This window comes from Taudactylus pleione, unplaced genomic scaffold (assembly GCF_031769625.1).
Source record: "Taudactylus pleione unplaced genomic scaffold, aTauple2 ptg000070l, whole genome shotgun sequence".
Lineage (NCBI taxonomy): Eukaryota > Metazoa > Chordata > Amphibia > Anura > Myobatrachidae > Taudactylus > Taudactylus pleione.
This window is the reverse complement of record NW_028284472.1, coordinates 1,890,872-1,909,198: the sequence shown is the minus strand read 5'-3', so window position 1 is coordinate 1,909,198 and position 18,327 is coordinate 1,890,872. Positions and strand designations below refer to the sequence as shown.

Sequence of the window (18,327 nt, the reverse complement as noted above, 5' to 3'; positions counted from 1 at the left end):
TTCATTAGTAAAAGTAGGGGATTCTGATGATGAACCAGTCTCTGATGGAGAACTTTAAGAGCATTCCAATGTTCGGAATGGGCATCTACTTGCATTCTCATCAGCCATGATAACCATAAAGTCCTTGCAATCAAGCATGGTATAATGGTTATGCTTCCATCCTCTAAGATATCCCTAATAACACTGAAAAGTAGTAAATCTCTAGTGAAATGTAAAGCTGCAATCACTTGTGCATAAAAAAATAGCAGCTCATAGGGGATATAGCTCAGTGGTAGAGCGCATGCTTCGCATGTATGAGGCCCCGGATTCAATCCCCGGCATCTCCAAGTTTTACAAAATACAGCTTTTTACCATATGTAAACTCTCTAGTAGAGCCAAAGAAAACAAGCAAACCAATAAAAGTACTCTACAGCAATAGTCAAAGTTGAATACAAATCATAAAAAATCAATCAAATATGATTATATTCATCATCTTCTTCATTCCATTTTTCAAAGTTAAGTTCCCATTGAATGCCTATTGCCATTCTCCTACACTGAGGGAAAACATATGGTAAGTAGGAAATAGATTTTTTATTTTCAGTGGGAACTGAAGGCGACTACCCGAGAAAAGTTTAATAAAAGAGTGAGACAAATAATATAGCAAAACTAATTGATTAAGATTGAGAGACAAGTTCAAACACTTTGTGAACAAAAAGAGGATGGACATGGGCTTGGAGGGCAAGCACTTAATGATATATCAAAGCATGGAATGATGACAACATATCAACTCTACATGGATTGTCTGGTGAAGCATTAGCTAGCAGTGGCCAAGAGGCATGGTATAATGGTTATGCTTCCATCCTCTAAGATATCCCTAATAACACTGAAAAGTAGTAAATCTCTAGTAAAATATAAAGCTGCAATCACTTGTGCTTAAAAAAATAGCAGCTCATAGGGGATGTAGCTCAGTGGTAGAGCGCATGCTTCGCATGTATGAGGCCCCGGTTTCAATCCCCGGCATCTCCAAGTTTTACAAAATACAGCTTTTTACCATATGTAAACACTCTAGTAGAGCCAAAGAAAACAAGCAAACCAATAAAAGTACTCTATAGCAATAGTCAAAGTTGAATACAAATCATAAAAAATCAATCAAATATGATTATATTCATCATCTTCTTCATTCCATTTTTCAAAGTTAAGTTCCCATTGAATGCCTATTGCCATTCTCCTACACTGAGGGAAATAGATTTTTTATTTTCAGTGGGAACTGAAGGCGACTACCCGAGAAAAGTTTAATAAAAGAGCGAGACAAATAATATAGCAAAACTAATTGATTAAGATTGAGAGACAAGTTCAAACACTTTGTGAACAAAAAGAGGATGGACATGGGCTTGGAGGGCAAGCACTTAATGATATATCAAAGCATGGAATGATGACAACATATCAACTCTACATGGATTGTCTGGTGAAGCATTAGCTAGCAGTGGCCAAGAGGCAGTCTTAGCATGCATCCTTTGTGCCCTTCTGCTAAGTTCTGACACTGATGACCAAACAGAATGTAAGACAGCCCTCTAGTTAGCAAAACTTGATCAATATCCACACCATTCTGTAGTAAAATTAGGTGATTCTGATGATAAACCAGTCTCTGATGGAGAACTTTAAGAGCATTCCAATGTTTGGAATGGGCATCTACTTGCATTCTCATCAGCCATGAAAACCATAAAGTCCTTGAAGTCAAGCATGGTATAATGGTTATCCTTCCATCATCTAAGATATCACTAATAACACTGAAAAGTAGTAAATCTCTAGTGAATTGTAAAGCTGCAATCACTTATGCATCAGAAAATAGCAGCTCATATGGGATGTAGCTCGGTGGTAGAGCGCATGCTTCGCTTGTATAAGCTCCAGAGTTCAATCCCCAGAATCTCTAAGTTTTGCAAAATACAGCTTTTTACCATAGGTAAACTTTCTAGAAGAGCCAAAGATAACAAGCAAACCAATACAAGTACTCTACAGCAATAGTCAAAGTTGAATACAAATTATAAAAAATTAAACAAATATGATTATATTCATGATCTTCTTCATTCCATTTTTCAAAGTTAAGTTCCCATTGAATGCCTATTGCCATTCTCCTACACTGAGGGAAAACATGTGGTAAGTAGGAAATAGATTTTTTATTCTCAGTGGGAACTGAAGGCGACTACCTGAGCAAAGTTTAATAAAAGAGCGAGACAAGTAATATAGCAGAACAAAATGATTAAGATTGAGAGACAAGTTCAACCACTTTATGAACAAAAAGAGGATGGACATGGGCTTGGAGGGCAAGCACTTAATGAGATTTCAAAGCATGGAATGATGACAACATATCAACTCTACATAGATTGTCTGGTGAAGCATTAGCTAGCAATGCCCAAGAGTCAGTCTTAGCATGCATCCTTTGTGCCCTTCTGCTAAGTTCTGACACTGATGACCTAACAGAATGTAAGACAGCCCTCTAGTTAGCAAAACTTGATCAATATCCACACCATTCATTAGTAAAAGTAGGGGATTCTGATGATAAACCAGTCTCTGATGGAGAACTTTAAGAGCATTCCAGTGTTTGGAATGGGCATCTACTTGCATTCTCATCAGCCATGAAAACCATAAAGTCCTTGCAGTCAAGCATGGTATAATGGTTATGCTTCCATCCTCTAAGATATCCCTAATAACACTGAAAAGTAGTAAATCTCTAGTAAAATATAAAGCTGCAATCACTTGTGCATAAAAAAATAGCAGCTCATAGGGGATGTAGCTCAGTGGTAGAGCGCATGCTTCGCATGTATGAGGCCCCGGTTTCAATCCCCGGCATCTCCAAGTTTTACAAAATACAGCTTTTTACCATATGTAAACTCTCTAGTAGAGCCAAAGAAAACAAGCAAACCAATAAAAGTACTCTACAGCAATAGTCAAAGTTGAATACAAATCATAAAAAATCAATCAAATATGATTATATTCATCTTCTTCTTCATTCCATTTTTCAAAGTTAAGTTCCCATTGAATGCTTATTGCCATTCTCCTACACTGAGGGAAAACTTATGGTAAGTAGGAAATAGATTTTTTATTTTCAGTGGGAACTGAAGGCGACAACTCAAGCAAAGTTTAATAAAAGAGCGAGACAAATAATATAGCAAAACTAATTGATTAAGATTGAGAGACAAGTTCAAACACTTTGTGAACAAAAAGAGGATGGACATGGGCTTGGAGGGCAAGCACTTAATGAAATTTCAAAGCATGGAATGATGACAACATATCAACTCTACATAGATTGTCTGGTGAAGCATTAGCTAGCAGTGGCCAAGAGGCAGTCTTAGCATGCATCCTTTGTGCCCTTCTGCTAAGTTCTGACACTGATGACCAAACAGAATGTAAGACAGCCCTCTAGTTAGCAAAACTTGATCAATATCCACACCATTCATTAGTAAAAGTAGGGGATTCTGATGATGAACCAGTCTCTGATGGAGAACTTTAAGAGCATTCCAATGTTCGGAATGGGCATCTACTTGCATTCTCATCAGCCATGATAACCATAAAGTCCTTGCAGTCAAGCATGGTATAATGGTTATGCTTCCATCCTCTAAGATATCCCTAATAACACTGAAAAGTAGTAAATCTCTAGTGAAATGTAAAGCTGCAATCACTTGTGCATAAAAAAATAGCAGCTCATAGGGGATATAGCTCAGTGGTAGAGCGCATGCTTCGCATGTATGAGGCACCGGATTCAATCCCCGGCATCTCCAAGTTTTACAAAATACAGCTTTTTACCATATGTAAACTCTCTAGTAGAGCCAAAGAAAACAAGCAAACCAATAAAAGTACTCTACAGCAATAGTCAAAGTTGAATACAAATCATAAAAAATCAATCAAATATGATTATATTCATCATCTTCTTCATTCCATTTTTCAAAGTTAAGTTCCCATTGAATGCCTATTGCCATTCTCCTACACTGAGGGAAAACATATGGTAAGTAGGAAATAGATTTTTTATTTTCAGTGGGAACTGAAGGCGACTACCCGAGAAAAGTTTAATAAAAGAGCGAGAAAAATAATATAGCAAAACTAATTGATTAAGATTGAGAGACAAGTTCAAACACTTTGTGAACAAAAAGAGGATGGACATGGGCTTGGAGGGCAAGCACTTAATGATATATCAAAGCATGGAATGATGACAACATATCAACTCTACATGGATTGTCTGGTGAAGCATTAGCTAGCAGTGGCCAAGAGGCAGTCTTAGCATGCATCCTTTGTGCCCTTCTGCTAAGTTCTGACACTGATGACCAAACAGAATGTAAGACAGCCCTCTAGTTAGCAAAACTTGATCAATATCCACACCATTCTGTAGTAAAATTAGGGGATTCTGATGATGAACCAGTCTCTGATGGAGAACTTTAAGAGCTTTCCAATGTTTGGAGTGGGCATCTACTTGCATTCTCATCAGCCATGAAAACCATAAAGTCCTTGAAGTCAAGCATGGTATAATGGTTATCCTTCCATCATCTAAGATATCACTAATAAAACTGAAAAGTAATAAATCTCTAGTGAATTGTAAAGCTGCAATCACTTATGCATCAGAAAATAGCAGCTCATATGGGATGTAGCTCGGTGGTAGAGCGCATGCTTCGCTTGTATAAGCTCCTGAGTTCAATCCCCAGAATCTCTAAGTTTTGCAAAATACAGCTTTTTACCATAGGTAAACTTTCTAGAAGAGCCAAAGATAACAAGCAAACCAATACAAGTACTCTACAGCAATAGTCAAAGTTGAATACAAATCATAAAAAATTAAACAAATATGATTATATTCATCATCTTCTTCATTCCATTTTTCAAAGTTAAGTTCCCATTGAATGCCTATTGCCATTCTCCTACACTGAGGGAAAACATATGGTAAGTAGGAAATAGATGTTTTATTCTCAGTGGGAACTGAAGGCGACTACCTGAGCAAAGTTTAATAAAAGAGCGAGACAAGTAATATAGCAGAACAAAATGATTAAGATTGAGAGACAAGTTCAACCACTTTATGAACAAAAAGAGGATGGACATGGGCTTGGTGGGCAAGCACTTAATGAAATTTCAAAGCATGGAATGATGACAACATATCAACTCTACATAGATTGTCTGGTGAAGCATTAGCTAGCAATGCCCAAGAGGCAGTCTTAGCATGCATCCTTTGTGCCCTTCTGCTAAGTTCTGACACTGATGACCTAACAGAATGTAAGACAGCCCTCTAGTTAGCAAAACTTGATCAATATCCACACCATTCATTAGTAAAAGTAGGGGATTCTGATGATAAACCAGTCTTTGATGGAGAACTTTATGAGCATTCCAGTGTTTGGAATGAGCATCTACTTGCATTCTCATCAGCCATGAAAACCATAAAGTCCTTGCAGTCAAGCATGGTATAATGGTTATGCTTCCATCCTCTAAGATATCCCTAATAACACTGAAAAGTAGTAAATCTCTAGTAAAATATAAAGCTGCAATCACTTGTGCATAAAAAAATAGCAGCTCATAGGGGATGTATCTCAGTGGTAGAGCGCATGCTTCGCATGTATGAGGCCCCGGTTTCAATCCCCGGCATCTCCAAGTTTTACAAAATACAGCTTTTTACCATATGTAAACTCTCTAGTAGAGCCAAAGAAAACAAGCAAACCAATAAAAGTACTCTAGAGCAATAGTCAAAGTTGAATACAAATCATAAAAAATCAATCAAATATGATTATATTCATCATCTTCTTCATTCCATTTTTCAAAGTTAAGTTCCCATTGAATGCTTATTGCCATTCTCCTACACTGAGGGAAAACTTATGGTAAGTAGGAAATAGATTTTTTATTTTCAGTGGGAACTGAAGGCAACAACTCAAGCAAAGTTTAATAAAAGAGCGAGACAAATAACATAGCAAAACTAATTGATTAAGATTGAGAGACAAGTTCAAACACTGTGAACAAAAAGAGGATGGACATGGGCTTGGAGGGCAAGCACTTAATGAAATTTCAAAGCATGGAATGATGACAACATATCAACTCTACATAGATTGTCTGGTGAAGCATTAGCTAGCAATGCCCAAGAGGCAGTCTTAGCATGCATCCTTTGTGCCCTTCTGCTAAGTTCTGACACTGATGACCAGACAGAATGTAAGACAGCCCTCTAGTTAGCAAAGCTTGATCAATATCCACACCATTCATTAGTAAAAGTAGGGGATTCTGATGATAAACCAGTCTCTGATGGAGAACTTTAAGAGCATTCCAATGTTCGGAATGGGCATCTACTTGCATTCCCATCAGCCATGATAACCATAAAGTCCTTGCAGTCAAGCATGGTATAATGGTTATGCTTCCATCCTCTAAGATATCCCTAATAACACTGAAAAGTAGTAAATCTCTAGTGAAATGTAAAGCTGCAGTCACTTGTGCATAAAAAAATAGCAGCTCATATGGGATATAGCTCAGTGGTAGAGCGCATGCTTCGCATGTATGAGGCCCCGGATTCAATCGCCGGCATCTCCAAGTTTTACAAAATACAGCTTTTTACCATATGTAAACTCTCTAGTAGAGCCAAAGAAAACAAGCAAACCAATAAAAGTACTCTACAGCAATAGTCATAGTTGAATACAAATCATAAAAAATCAATCAAATATGATTATATTCATCATCTTCTTCATTCCATTTTTCAAAGTTAAGTTCCCTTTGAATGCCTATTGCCATTCTCCTACACTGAGGGAAAACATATGGTAAGTAGGAAATAGATTTTTTATTTTCAGTGGGAACTGAAGGCGACTACCCGAGAAAAGTTTAATAAAAGAGCGAGAAAAATAATATAGCAAAACTAATTGATTAAGATTGAGAGACAAGTTCAAACACTTTGTGAACAAAAAGAGGATGGACATGGGCTTGGAGGGCAAGCACTTAATGATATATCAAAGCATGGAATGATGACAACATATCAACTCTACATGGATTGTCTGGTGAAGCATTAGCTAGCAGTGGCCAAGAGGCAGTCTTAGCATGCATCCTTTGTGCCCTTCTGCTAAGTTCTGACACTGATGACCAAACAGAATGTAAGACAGCCCTCTAGTTAGCAAAACTTGATCAATATCCACACCATTCTGTAGTAAAATTAGGTGATTCTGATGATGAACCAGTCTCTGATGGAGAACTTTAAGAGCATTCCAATGTTTGGAATGGGCATCTACTTGCATTCTCATCAGCCATGAAAACCATAAAGTCCTTGAAGTCAAGCATGGTATAATGGTTATCCTTCCATCATCTAAGATATCACTAATAACACTGAAAAGTAGTAAATCTCTAGTGAATTGTAAAGCTGCAATCACTTATGCATCAGAAAATAGCAGCTCATATGGGATGTAGCTCGGTGGTAGAGCGCATGCTTCGCTTGTATAAGCTCCAGAGTTCAATCCCCAGAATCTCTAAGTTTTGCAAAATACAGCTTTTTACCATAGGTAAACTTTCTAGAAGAGCCAAAGATAACAAGCAAACCAATACAAGTACTCTACAGCAATAGTCAAAGTTGAATACAAATTATAAAAAATTAAACAAATATGATTATATTCATGATCTTCTTCATTCCATTTTTCAAAGTTAAGTTCCCATTGAATGCCTATTGCCATTCTCCTACACTGAGGGAAAACATGTGGTAAGTAGGAAATAGATTTTTTATTCTCAGTGGGAACTGAAGGCGACTACCTGAGCAAAGTTTAATAAAAGAGCGAGACAAGTAATATAGCAGAACAAAATGATTAAGATTGAGAGACAAGTTCAACCACTTTATGAACAAAAAGAGGATGGACATGGGCTTGGAGGGCAAGCACTTAATGTGATTTCAAAGCATGGAATGATGACAACATATCAACTCTACATAGATTGTCTGGTGAAGCATTAGCTAGCAATGCCCAAGAGTCAGTCTTAGCATGCATCCTTTGTGCCCTTCTGCTAAGTTCTGACACTGATGACCTAACAGAATGTAAGACAGCCCTCTAGTTAGCAAAACTTGATCAATATCCACACCATTCATTAGTAAAAGTAGGGGATTCTGATGATAAACCAGTCTCTGATGGAGAACTTTAAGAGCATTCCAGTGTTTGGAATGGGCATCTACTTGCATTCTCATCAGCCATGAAAACCATAAAGTCCTTGCAGTCAAGCATGGTATAATGGTTATGCTTCCATCCTCTAAGATATCCCTAATAACACTGAAAAGTAGTAAATCTCTAGTAAAATATAAAGCTGCAATCACTTGTGCATAAAAAAATAGCAGCTCATAGGGGATGTAGCTCAGTGGTAGAGCGCATGCTTCGCATGTATGAGGCCCCGGTTTCAATCCCCGGCATCTCCAAGTTTTACAAAATACAGCTTTTTACCATATGTAAACTCTCTAGTAGAGCCAAAGAAAACAAGCAAACCAATAAAAGTACTCTACAGCAATAGTCAAAGTTGAATACAAATCATAAAAAATCAATCAAATATGATTATATTCATCTTCTTCTTCATTCCATTTTTCAAAGTTAAGTTCCCATTGAATGCTTATTGCCATTCTCCTACACTGAGGGAAAACTTATGGTAAGTAGGAAATAGATTTTTTATTTTCAGTGGGAACTGAAGGCGACAACTCAAGCAAAGTTTAATAAAAGAGCGAGACAAATAATATAGCAAAACTAATTGATTAAGATTGAGAGACAAGTTCAAACACTTTGTGAACAAAAAGAGGATGGACATGGGCTTGGAGGGCAAGCACTTAATGAAATTTCAAAGCATGGAATGATGACAACATATCAACTCTACATAGATTGTCTGGTGAAGCATTAGCTAGCAGTGGCCAAGAGGCAGTCTTAGCATGCATCCTTTGTGCCCTTCTGCTAAGTTCTGACACTGATGACCAAACAGAATGTAAGACAGCCCTCTAGTTAGCAAAACTTGATCAATATCCACACCATTCATTAGTAAAAGTAGGGGATTCTGATGATGAACCAGTCTCTGATGGAGAACTTTAAGAGCATTCCAATGTTCGGAATGGGCATCTACTTGCATTCTCATCAGCCATGATAACCATAAAGTCCTTGCAGTCAAGCATGGTATAATGGTTATGCTTCCATCCTCTAAGATATCCCTAATAACACTGAAAAGTAGTAAATCTCTAGTGAAATGTAAAGCTGCAATCACTTGTGCATAAAAAAATAGCAGCTCATAGGGGATATAGCTCAGTGGTAGAGCGCATGCTTCGCATGTATGAGGCACCGGATTCAATCCCCGGCATCTCCAAGTTTTACAAAATACAGCTTTTTACCATATGTAAACTCTCTAGTAGAGCCAAAGAAAACAAGCAAACCAATAAAAGTACTCTACAGCAATAGTCAAAGTTGAATACAAATCATAAAAAATCAATCAAATATGATTATATTCATCATCTTCTTCATTCCATTTTTCAAAGTTAAGTTCCCATTGAATGCCTATTGCCATTCTCCTACACTGAGGGAAAACATATGGTAAGTAGGAAATAGATTTTTTATTTTCAGTGGGAACTGAAGGCGACTACCCGAGAAAAGTTTAATAAAAGAGCGAGACAAATAATATAGCAAAACTAATTGATTAAGATTGAGAGACAAGTTCAAACACTTTGTGAACAAAAAGAGGATGGACATGGGCTTGGAGGGCAAGCACTTAATGATATATCAAAGCATGGAATGATGACAACATATCAACTCTACATGGATTGTCTGGTGAAGCATTAGCTAGCAGTGGCCAAGAGGCAGTCTTAGCATGCATCCTTTGTGCCCTTCTGCTAAGTTCTGACACTGATGACCAAACAGAATGTAAGACAGCCCTCTAGTTAGCAAAACTTGATCAATATCCACACCATTCTGTAGTAAAATTAGGGGATTCTGATGATGAACCAGTCTCTGATGGAGAACTTTAAGAGCTTTCCAATGTTTGGAGTGGGCATCTACTTGCATTCTCATCAGCCATGAAAACCATAAAGTCCTTGAAGTCAAGCATGGTATAATGGTTATCCTTCCATCATCTAAGATATCACTAATAAAACTGAAAAGTAATAAATCTCTAGTGAATTGTAAAGCTGCAATCACTTATGCATCAGAAAATAGCAGCTCATATGGGATGTAGCTCGGTGGTAGAGCGCATGCTTCGCTTGTATAAGCTCCTGAGTTCAATCCCCAGAATCTCTAAGTTTTGCAAAATACAGCTTTTTACCATAGGTAAACTTTCTAGAAGAGCCAAAGATAACAAGCAAACCAATACAAGTACTCTACAGCAATAGTCAAAGTTGAATACAAATCATAAAAAATTAAACAAATATGATTATATTCATCATCTTCTTCATTCCATTTTTCAAAGTTAAGTTCCCATTGAATGCCTATTGCCATTCTCCTACACTGAGGGAAAACATATGGTAAGTAGGAAATAGATGTTTTATTCTCAGTGGGAACTGAAGGCGACTACCTGAGCAAAGTTTAATAAAAGAGCGAGACAAGTAATATAGCAGAACAAAATGATTAAGATTGAGAGACAAGTTCAACCACTTTATGAACAAAAAGAGGATGGACATGGGCTTGGTGGGCAAGCACTTAATGAAATTTCAAAGCATGGAATGATGACAACATATCAACTCTACATAGATTGTCTGGTGAAGCATTAGCTAGCAATGCCCAAGAGGCAGTCTTAGCATGCATCCTTTGTGCCCTTCTGCTAAGTTCTGACACTGATGACCTAACAGAATGTAAGACAGCCCTCTAGTTAGCAAAACTTGATCAATATCCACACCATTCATTAGTAAAAGTAGGGGATTCTGATGATAAACCAGTCTTTGATGGAGAACTTTATGAGCATTCCAGTGTTTGGAATGAGCATCTACTTGCATTCTCATCAGCCATGAAAACCATAAAGTCCTTGCAGTCAAGCATGGTATAATGGTTATGCTTCCATCCTCTAAGATATCCCTAATAACACTGAAAAGTAGTAAATCTCTAGTAAAATATAAAGCTGCAATCACTTGTGCATAAAAAAATAGCAGCTCATAGGGGATGTATCTCAGTGGTAGAGCGCATGCTTCGCATGTATGAGGCCCCGGTTTCAATCCCCGGCATCTCCAAGTTTTACAAAATACAGCTTTTTACCATATGTAAACTCTCTAGTAGAGCCAAAGAAAACAAGCAAACCAATAAAAGTACTCTAGAGCAATAGTCAAAGTTGAATACAAATCATAAAAAATCAATCAAATATGATTATATTCATCATCTTCTTCATTCCATTTTTCAAAGTTAAGTTCCCATTGAATGCTTATTGCCATTCTCCTACACTGAGGGAAAACTTATGGTAAGTAGGAAATAGATTTTTTATTTTCAGTGGGAACTGAAGGCAACAACTCAAGCAAAGTTTAATAAAAGAGCGAGACAAATAACATAGCAAAACTAATTGATTAAGATTGAGAGACAAGTTCAAACACTGTGAACAAAAAGAGGATGGACATGGGCTTGGAGGGCAAGCACTTAATGAAATTTCAAAGCATGGAATGATGACAACATATCAACTCTACATAGATTGTCTGGTGAAGCATTAGCTAGCAATGCCCAAGAGGCAGTCTTAGCATGCATCCTTTGTGCCCTTCTGCTAAGTTCTGACACTGATGACCAGACAGAATGTAAGACAGCCCTCTAGTTAGCAAAGCTTGATCAATATCCACACCATTCATTAGTAAAAGTAGGGGATTCTGATGATAAACCAGTCTCTGATGGAGAACTTTAAGAGCATTCCAATGTTCGGAATGGGCATCTACTTGCATTCCCATCAGCCATGATAACCATAAAGTCCTTGCAGTCAAGCATGGTATAATGGTTATGCTTCCATCCTCTAAGATATCCCTAATAACACTGAAAAGTAGTAAATCTCTAGTGAAATGTAAAGCTGCAGTCACTTGTGCATAAAAAAATAGCAGCTCATATGGGATATAGCTCAGTGGTAGAGCGCATGCTTCGCATGTATGAGGCCCCGGATTCAATCGCCGGCATCTCCAAGTTTTACAAAATACAGCTTTTTACCATATGTAAACTCTCTAGTAGAGCCAAAGAAAACAAGCAAACCAATAAAAGTACTCTACAGCAATAGTCATAGTTGAATACAAATCATAAAAAATCAATCAAATATGATTATATTCATCATCTTCTTCATTCCATTTTTCAAAGTTAAGTTCCCTTTGAATGCCTATTGCCATTCTCCTACACTGAGGGAAAACATATGGTAAGTAGGAAATAGATTTTTTATTTTCAGTGGGAACTGAAGGCGACTACCCGAGAAAAGTTTAATAAAAGAGCGAGAAAAATAATATAGCAAAACTAATTGATTAAGATTGAGAGACAAGTTCAAACACTTTGTGAACAAAAAGAGGATGGACATGGGCTTGGAGGGCAAGCACTTAATGATATATCAAAGCATGGAATGATGACAACATATCAACTCTACATGGATTGTCTGGTGAAGCATTAGCTAGCATTGGCCAAGAGGCAGTCTTAGCATGCATCCTTTGTGCCCTTCTGCTAAGTTCTGACACTGATGACCAAACAGAATGTAAGACAGCCCTCTAGTTAGCAAAACTTGATCAATATCCACACCATTCTGTAGTAAAATTAGGTGATTCTGATGATGAACCAGTCTCTGATGGAGAACTTTAAGAGCATTCCAATGTTTGGAATGGGCATCTACTTGCATTCTCATCAGCCATGAAAACCATAAAGTCCTTGAAGTCAAGCATGGTATAATGGTTATCCTTCCATCATCTAAGATATCACTAATAACACTGAAAAGTAGTAAATCTCTAGTGAATTGTAAAGCTGCAATCACTTATGCATCAGAAAATAGCAGCTCATATGGGATGTAGCTCGGTGGTAGAGCGCATGCTTCGCTTGTATAAGCTCCAGAGTTCAATCCCCAGAATCTCTAAGTTTTGCAAAATACAGCTTTTTACCATAGGTAAACTTTCTAGAAGAGCCAAAGATAACAAGCAAACCAATACAAGTACTCTACAGCAATAGTCAAAGTTGAATACAAATTATAAAAAATTAAACAAATATGATTATATTCATGATCTTCTTCATTCCATTTTTCAAAGTTAAGTTCCCATTGAATGCCTATTGCCATTCTCCTACACTGAGGGAAAACATGTGGTAAGTAGGAAATAGATTTTTTATTCTCAGTGGGAACTGAAGGCGACTACCTGAGCAAAGTTTAATAAAAGAGCGAGACAAGTAATATAGCAGAACAAAATGATTAAGATTGAGAGACAAGTTCAACCACTTTATGAACAAAAAGAGGATGGACATGGGCTTGGAGGGCAAGCACTTAATGAGATTTCAAAGCATGGAATGATGACAACATATCAACTCTACATAGATTGTCTGGTGAAGCATTAGCTAGCAATGCCCAAGAGTCAGTCTTAGCATGCATCCTTTGTGCCCTTCTGCTAAGTTCTGACACTGATGACCTAACAGAATGTAAGACAGCCCTCTAGTTAGCAAAACTTGATCAATATCCACACCATTCATTAGTAAAAGTAGGGGATTCTGATGATAAACCAGTCTCTGATGGAGAACTTTAAGAGCATTCCAGTGTTTGGAATGGGCATCTACTTGCATTCTCATCAGCCATGAAAACCATAAAGTCCTTGCAGTCAAGCATGGTATAATGGTTATGCTTCCATCCTCTAAGATATCCCTAATAACACTGAAAAGTAGTAAATCTCTAGTAAAATATAAAGCTGCAATCACTTGTGCATAAAAAAATAGCAGCTCATAGGGGATGTAGCTCAGTGGTAGAGCGCATGCTTCGCATGTATGAGGCCCCGGTTTCAATCCCCGGCATCTCCAAGTTTTACAAAATACAGCTTTTTACCATATGTAAACTCTCTAGTAGAGCCAAAGAAAACAAGCAAACCAATAAAAGTACTCTACAGCAATAGTCAAAGTTGAATACAAATCATAAAAAATCAATCAAATATGATTATATTCATCTTCTTCTTCATTCCATTTTTCAAAGTTAAGTTCCCATTGAATGCTTATTGCCATTCTCCTACACTGAGGGAAAACTTATGGTAAGTAGGAAATAGATTTTTTATTTTCAGTGGGAACTGAAGGCGACAACTCAAGCAAAGTTTAATAAAAGAGCGAGACAAATAATATAGCAAAACTAATTGATTAAGATTGAGAGACAAGTTCAAACACTTTGTGAACAAAAAGAGGATGGACATGGGCTTGGAGGGCAAGCACTTAATGAAATTTCAAAGCATGGAATGATGACAACATATCAACTCTACATAGATTGTCTGGTGAAGCATTAGCTAGCAGTGGCCAAGAGGCAGTCTTAGCATGCATCCTTTGTGCCCTTCTGCTAAGTTCTGACACTGATGACCAAACAGAATGTAAGACAGCCCTCTAGTTAGCAAAACTTGATCAATATCCACACCATTCATTAGTAAAAGTAGGGGATTCTGATGATGAACCAGTCTCTGATGGAGAACTTTAAGAGCATTCCAATGTTCGGAATGGGCATCTACTTGCATTCTCATCAGCCATGATAACCATAAAGTCCTTGCAGTCAAGCATGGTATAATGGTTATGCTTCCATCCTCTAAGATATCCCTAATAACACTGAAAAGTAGTAAATCTCTAGTGAAATGTAAAGCTGCAATCACTTGTGCATAAAAAAATAGCAGCTCATAGGGGATATAGCTCAGTGGTAGAGCGCATGCTTCGCATGTATGAGGCACCGGATTCAATCCCCGGCATCTCCAAGTTTTACAAAATACAGCTTTTTACCATATGTAAACTCTCTAGTAGAGCCAAAGAAAACAAGCAAACCAATAAAAGTACTCTACAGCAATAGTCAAAGTTGAATACAAATCATAAAAAATCAATCAAATATGATTATATTCATCATCTTCTTCATTCCATTTTTCAAAGTTAAGTTCCCATTGAATGCCTATTGCCATTCTCCTACACTGAGGGAAAACATATGGTAAGTAGGAAATAGATTTTTTATTTTCAGTGGGAACTGAAGGCGACTACCCGAGAAAAGTTTAATAAAAGAGCGAGACAAATAATATAGCAAAACTAATTGATTAAGATTGAGAGACAAGTTCAAACACTTTGTGAACAAAAAGAGGATGGACATGGGCTTGGAGGGCAAGCACTTAATGATATATCAAAGCATGGAATGATGACAACATATCAACTCTACATGGATTGTCTGGTGAAGCATTAGCTAGCAGTGGCCAAGAGGCAGTCTTAGCATGCATCCTTTGTGCCCTTCTGCTAAGTTCTGACACTGATGACCAAACAGAATGTAAGACAGCCCTCTAGTTAGCAAAACTTGATCAATATCCACACCATTCTGTAGTAAAATTAGGGGATTCTGATGATGAACCAGTCTCTGATGGAGAACTTTAAGAGCTTTCCAATGTTTGGAGTGGGCATCTACTTGCATTCTCATCAGCCATGAAAACCATAAAGTCCTTGAAGTCAAGCATGGTATAATGGTTATCCTTCCATCATCTAAGATATCACTAATAAAACTGAAAAGTAATAAATCTCTAGTGAATTGTAAAGCTGCAATCACTTATGCATCAGAAAATAGCAGCTCATATGGGATGTAGCTCGGTGGTAGAGCGCATGCTTCGCTTGTATAAGCTCCTGAGTTCAATCCCCAGAATCTCTAAGTTTTGCAAAATACAGCTTTTTACCATAGGTAAACTTTCTAGAAGAGCCAAAGATAACAAGCAAACCAATACAAGTACTCTACAGCAATAGTCAAAGTTGAATACAAATCATAAAAAATTAAACAAATATGATTATATTCATCATCTTCTTCATTCCATTTTTCAAAGTTAAGTTCCCATTGAATGCCTATTGCCATTCTCCTACACTGAGGGAAAACATATGGTAAGTAGGAAATAGATGTTTTATTCTCAGTGGGAACTGAAGGCGACTACCTGAGCAAAGTTTAATAAAAGAGCGAGACAAGTAATATAGCAGAACAAAATGATTAAGATTGAGAGACAAGTTCAACCACTTTATGAACAAAAAGAGGATGGACATGGGCTTGGTGGGCAAGCACTTAATGAAATTTCAAAGCATGGAATGATGACAACATATCAACTCTACATAGATTGTCTGGTGAAGTATTAGCTAGCAATGCCCAAGAGGCAGTCTTAGCATGCATCCTTTGTGCCCTTCTGCTAAGTTCTGACACTGATGACCTAACAGAATGTAAGACAGCCCTCTAGTTAGCAAAACTTGATCAATATCCACACCATTCATTAGTAAAAGTAGGGGATTCTGATGATAAACCAGTCTTTGATGGAGAACTTTATGAGCATTCCAGTGTTTGGAATGAGCATCTACTTGCATTCTCATCAGCCATGAAAACCATAAAGTCCTTGCAGTCAAGCATGGTATAATGGTTATGCTTCCATCCTCTAAGATATCCCTAATAACACTGAAAAGTAGTAAATCTCTAGTAAAATATAAAGCTGCAATCACTTGTGCATAAAAAAATAGCAGCTCATAGGGGATGTATCTCAGTGGTAGAGCGCATGCTTCGCATGTATGAGGCCCCGGTTTCAATCCCCGGCATCTCCAAGTTTTACAAAATACAGCTTTTTACCATATGTAAACTCTCTAGTAGAGCCAAAGAAAACAAGCAAACCAATAAAAGTACTCTAGAGCAATAGTCAAAGTTGAATACAAATCATAAAAAATCAATCAAATATGATTATATTCATCATCTTCTTCATTCCATTTTTCAAAGTTAAGTTCCCATTGAATGCTTATTGCCATTCTCCTACACTGAGGGAAAACTTATGGTAAGTAGGAAATAGATTTTTTATTTTCAGTGGGAACTGAAGGCAACAACTCAAGCAAAGTTTAATAAAAGAGCGAGACAAATAACATAGCAAAACTAATTGATTAAGATTGAGAGACAAGTTCAAACACTGTGAACAAAAAGAGGATGGACATGGGCTTGGAGGGCAAGCACTTAATGAAATTTCAAAGCATGGAATGATGACAACATATCAACTCTACATAGATTGTCTGGTGAAGCATTAGCTAGCAATGCCCAAGAGGCAGTCTTAGCATGCATCCTTTGTGCCCTTCTGCTAAGTTCTGACACTGATGACCAGACAGAATGTAAGACAGCCCTCTAGTTAGCAAAGCTTGATCAATATCCACACCATTCATTAGTAAAAGTAGGGGATTCTGATGATAAACCAGTCTCTGATGGAGAACTTTAAGAGCATTCCAATGTTCGGAATGGGCATCTACTTGCATTCCCATCAGCCATGATAACCATAAAGTCCTTGCAGTCAAGCATGGTATAATGGTTATGCTTCCATCCTCTAAGATATCCCTAATAACACTGAAAAGTAGTAAATCTCTAGTGAAATGTAAAGCTGCAGTCACTTGTGCATAAAAAAATAGCAGCTCATATGGGATATAGCTCAGTGGTAGAGCGCATGCTTCGCATGTATGAGGCCCCGGATTCAATCGCCGGCATCTCCAAGTTTTACAAAATACAGCTTTTTACCATATGTAAACTCTCTAGTAGAGCCAAAGAAAACAAGCAAACCAATAAAAGTACTCTACAGCAATAGTCATAGTTGAATACAAATCATAAAAAATCAATCAAATATGATTATATTCATCATCTTCTTCATTCCATTTTTCAAAGTTAAGTTCCCTTTGAATGCCTATTGCCATTCTCCTACACTGAGGGAAAACATATGGTAAGTAGGAAATAGATTTTTTATTTTCAGTGGGAACTGAAGGCGACTACCCGAGCAAAGTTTAATAAAAGAGCGAGACAAATAATATAGCAAAACTAATTGATTAAGATTGAGAGACAAGTTCAAACACTTTGTGAACAAAAAGAGGATGGACATGGGCTTGGAGGGCAAGCACTTAATGATATATCAAAGCATGGAATGATGACAACATATCAACTCTACATAGATTGTCTGGTGAAGCATTAGCTAGCAGTGGCCAAGAGGCAGTCTTAGCATGCATCCTTTGTGCCCTTCTGCTAAGTTCTGACACTGATGACCAAACAGAATGTAAGACAGCCCTCTAGTTAGCAAAACTTGATCAATATCCACACCATTCTGTAGTAAAATTAGGGGATTCTGATGATGAACCAGTCTCTGATGGAGAACTTTAAGAGCATTCCAATGTTCGGAATGGGCATCTACTTGCATTCTCATCAGCCATGAAAACCATAAAGTCCTTGAAGTCAAGC

At 37.4% G+C, this 18,327-nt stretch overlaps 8 non-coding genes across 8 annotated transcripts; all 8 read left to right on the top strand.

The window, feature by feature from the left end:
* The first annotated feature begins 254 nt into the window (after positions 1–254).
* On the top strand, positions 255–326 carry TRNAA-CGC (transfer RNA alanine (anticodon CGC)). The gene has a single exon. It is a non-coding gene; the product is annotated as a tRNA-Ala (tRNA).
* Positions 327–933: 607 nt separating this feature from the next.
* On the top strand, positions 934–1,005 carry TRNAA-CGC (transfer RNA alanine (anticodon CGC)). The gene has a single exon. It is a non-coding gene; the product is annotated as a tRNA-Ala (tRNA).
* Positions 1,006–2,760: 1,755 nt separating this feature from the next.
* Positions 2,761–2,832, top strand: TRNAA-CGC (transfer RNA alanine (anticodon CGC)). The gene has a single exon. It is a non-coding gene; the product is annotated as a tRNA-Ala (tRNA).
* A 2,697-nt stretch (positions 2,833–5,529) lies between these two features.
* On the top strand, positions 5,530–5,601 carry TRNAA-CGC (transfer RNA alanine (anticodon CGC)). Its single transcript has one exon. It is a non-coding gene; the product is annotated as a tRNA-Ala (tRNA).
* A 2,695-nt stretch (positions 5,602–8,296) lies between these two features.
* TRNAA-CGC (transfer RNA alanine (anticodon CGC)) lies at positions 8,297–8,368 on the top strand. Its single transcript has one exon. It is a non-coding gene; the product is annotated as a tRNA-Ala (tRNA).
* A 2,697-nt stretch (positions 8,369–11,065) lies between these two features.
* TRNAA-CGC (transfer RNA alanine (anticodon CGC)) lies at positions 11,066–11,137 on the top strand. The gene has a single exon. It is a non-coding gene; the product is annotated as a tRNA-Ala (tRNA).
* A 2,695-nt stretch (positions 11,138–13,832) lies between these two features.
* On the top strand, positions 13,833–13,904 carry TRNAA-CGC (transfer RNA alanine (anticodon CGC)). The gene has a single exon. It is a non-coding gene; the product is annotated as a tRNA-Ala (tRNA).
* A 2,697-nt stretch (positions 13,905–16,601) lies between these two features.
* TRNAA-CGC (transfer RNA alanine (anticodon CGC)) lies at positions 16,602–16,673 on the top strand. The gene has a single exon. It is a non-coding gene; the product is annotated as a tRNA-Ala (tRNA).
* Positions 16,674–18,327: the final 1,654 nt, after the last annotated feature.